General features: G+C 34.7%; 1 pseudogene across 1 annotated transcript; it reads right to left on the bottom strand.

Annotated features, from left to right (window-relative positions):
- Positions 1 to 212: 212 nt before the first annotated feature.
- On the bottom strand, positions 213 to 676 carry LOC306652589 (RNA-binding protein 3-like; annotated as a pseudogene). Its single transcript has one exon. The product of its transcript is annotated as an RNA-binding protein 3-like (transcript).
- Positions 677 to 3,585: the final 2,909 nt, after the last annotated feature.

The following is a 3,585-nucleotide window of genomic DNA, read 5'->3' as shown; positions in this document are numbered from 1 at the left end:
CTTTAAATGAGAAAAAAAAATGTACATGGAGCTTTTTTAAAAGGTCTTTTAACAAGCAATCTTGAGAACTCATTTCAAAAATAGAAGTTGATGTACTAAAACAGATGTTTCAGCAGCTCCAAAAGTCTTTATAAATACAGTGATTTGGAGGGACGATCCTGGATCAGAAGTGCTATTTCTTGTGTTTGTACTTTATGTGTGCATGCCTCAAGTTAGTTGTCATAATTGTCTCCGTAATCTCCACCTGAGTAACAGTCAGAGCCACCCTGACTTCTGCCACTATAGTCTTGGGATCATCCATATCCATATCCATATCCTCCAGGTCAACTGTCATACCGGCCACTCCCATAGCCCTGGTTCCCATCAACTCTATCTGTGACCATGTCCATGGGTCCCAAAGGCATCCCCTCTGGTGCCTGGCCAGACTTGTCTGCATGCTCCACATGGATCTGACAACCATCCAGGGACTCTCCTTTCTTGGCTTTCATGGCATCTGAGGCATGATCTGTGTTGGTGAAGTTAGTGAAACAAAAACCCCGGGGTTGATGAGTCTCCTGGTCCTTGACACAACCACTTCAGAAATAGGCCCAAAGCTGCTGAAGTGATCTTCCAAGACCTGCTTATCAGTATTGAAGTTGAGCCCTCCCACCAAGAGCATCTATTCTTCAGAAGACATGGCAGTGAATTTAAATCCTAGAAATTAAAAAGTAGACAGACAGGAGGCTCTGAAGAGCAAGGAGAATAGGGAGGCTGCTCCATGGGAAGAATCCAGAAATAGTTTTAAATTGAATAATCAAATGCAATGAACTCAACACAAAAATAATTCATCCTGGGATGTTATATGCACTGTTAAGACAGGAAGAACAGATAAGGCAAAAACATAGATTTGAGAGACATCACTGGATAAAACACAGTGGTTGAAACAGAGCTGGAGGCCCTGGTGAGACAGAAAAGGATAGAAGAGACTGTAGCTGCAGTCCCTGGCCACAGGGATAGACCTGGCTCATTTTTTTCCAACAAGTTCAAGAGTAGGCAATGACCTGGAGGAAGAACATTATTCATAGAACATTTTATAATGTAATCGGATGAACCAGTTTCCACCCTATACCACATCAATCCGTTTTCCAATTTGATTCTGTTCAAGGTTCTTCTGTCTTATAAGCACTGAAAGTTGGGCACCTTCTTTAATGACATTTCCATTTATTTTTGTGTTCGCTACATTACACACTTAAATTGTTAATCTATTTCTGTCAGAAATAGATTGTTATTTCTTTGTTGCATCATTTCAATTCTCTTTTTAAATAAGTTTTATTTTCAATTTGTTTATTTGTCTCAATTAGTATTACATGACAGCAGAATGCACTTTGATACAAAATATATAATGGAGTATAATATCTCATTCTTCTGGTAATACATGATGGAGAATCTCTCCAGCTGTATAGCTATATATGTACACAAAATAATAATGTCTCTTTCATTCTACTATCATTTCTGTCCCAAAACCTCTCCCCTCCCTTCAATCTCCTCTATCTAATCTAAAGTAACTCTATTCTTCCCTAGTCCCCCACATTGTGAATTAACATCAGTATAACAGAGAAAAAGAATTCAACTTTTCTGTTTTGGGGATTGGTTTATTTCAATTATTATGATATTCTCCACTGATTCACTGGCAAATGTCATGATTTCATTCTACTTTAAGGGTAAGTAATATACCATCATATATATATGATGGTATAAATGGTATATATATATATCATATATACCATTGATCCATTCAACTGTTGAAAGGTACATAGTTAGGTTCCATAGTTTAGCTGTTGGGAATTGAGCTGCTATGAACATTGATGTGGCTGTGTCACTTTAATATACTGATTTTAAGTCCTTTGGGTATAAACTGAACATTGGGACAGCTGGGTCAAATGGTGTTTCCATTACAAGTTTACTGAGGAATCTCCATACTTCTTTCCATAATGGTTGCAGCAATTTGCATTCCCACCAGCAATGTATGAGTTTACTTTTTTCCTTAAATCAATACAGTTATTGATGTTTCTATTCTTGATAACAGCCATTCTGAATGGGGTGAGATGAAATCTTTGAGCAGTTTTGATTTCTAATAATATAATTGCTGAAGATGTTGACAAAGGTGTCAAAAACATTCACTGGACAAAGGATATCCTATTCAGTAACTGGTGCTGGGAAAATTGGAAATCCACATGTAGCAAAATTAATTTAAAACCTTATCTCTCACCCTGCACAACACTCAACTCTATGTGGAACACAGACTTACGCACTAGACCAGAGACCTAATAGAATAAAAAAAAAAGGCCCAAATCTTCACCATGTTGACTTAGTACCTGATTTCTTTAACAAGACTCCTAAAGTACAAGAAGTAAAATCAGGACTCAATACATAAAATGGATTCAAACTAAAAAGCTTCTTCTCATCAAATGAAACACTGGATAAAACAAGAGAGAGTCTACTAAGTGGGAGAAAAACTTTATCACATTCACCTCAGATAGAGCATTAATCTCCAGGTATAGAAAGATTCAAAAAAATTAATACCAGGTAAACAAAATAAAATAAACAATAAATGGATTAAGAAACTGAATAGAAGAATAAAAAAGACACTTCAAAAAAAGAATAAGTTTTATTTGGGATAATTCTATTGCTTTTCTTTGCCCTACTTTATCAAAATTTCTTTACCAAATATGAAATTTTATGTTGCCTTCTATATCTTTCAGATATTTATTAGGTTATTCTGTTGTAAATGTGTTTAGTATCTCTAATTTTCAGAGATCCAATACCCCAAATTCTTTTATAATAATTGAACTTGTCATCTCATCTGGATTTTTTCTATTGCTTTAACTTTTTTTTTTTTTTTTAGTTAACATGTGGAGTTCTCTTTATTAAATCTGTCTGCCTGAAATTTTATAGCATGAATATTTTTGCAATTGCCATTTTATTCATTTTGGATTTTTTTTTTTTTTTTTTGCTGCATCTATATCCTGCCTCTCTGAGATTTGACATGGCTCTGTTGGAGTAGAGGATCCGACACTTGACACAGTTCTGTTGTAATAGAGAACTCAACACTTGACAAGGTTCTGTTGATCATCCCCCCTTTTGGGGCCATAGGCATGGCATGTCTCCATGTGTAATTATTTTTAATATTAATAATCAATATATCATTAGAAACTTACTGAAAGAACATTACTTACTGGAGGGTTTACTTTATTGGGACACAAAATAGTGCACAATGAAAATTTAGCAGTAATACACACCTAAAATATATGAAAATAACTATCATACCTGTGCTTGAGTTTACATGTGCCTGTGATTGCTTTAGTGTAATAATAGATGATAAAGAGGCATTCCTCTGAGTTTGGATGCAGTGTTTACCCTTTGTTGCTTTCCTAGTTTTAAAAGTTGATTCTAGAGATATTTTATAATAAAAATTTTAGGTTAGTTATAATATAATTTGTGCTTTTCCTATGTTTTGTCTAATTCTTTGAGAATAAGAATAAGATTGCATCTGCAATTAAATAAAATAGAATGGACTAAATATAAGTATAAGTTGATTTCTTTGCC

This window comes from Sciurus vulgaris, assembly GCF_902686455.1.
Source record: "Sciurus vulgaris genome assembly, contig: HiC_scaffold_317_arrow_ctg1, whole genome shotgun sequence".
In the NCBI taxonomy this organism is placed as follows: Eukaryota; Metazoa; Chordata; class Mammalia; order Rodentia; family Sciuridae; genus Sciurus; species Sciurus vulgaris.
Note: the sequence above shows the minus strand (reverse complement) of the source record. Positions and strands in the feature narration are given on the sequence as shown.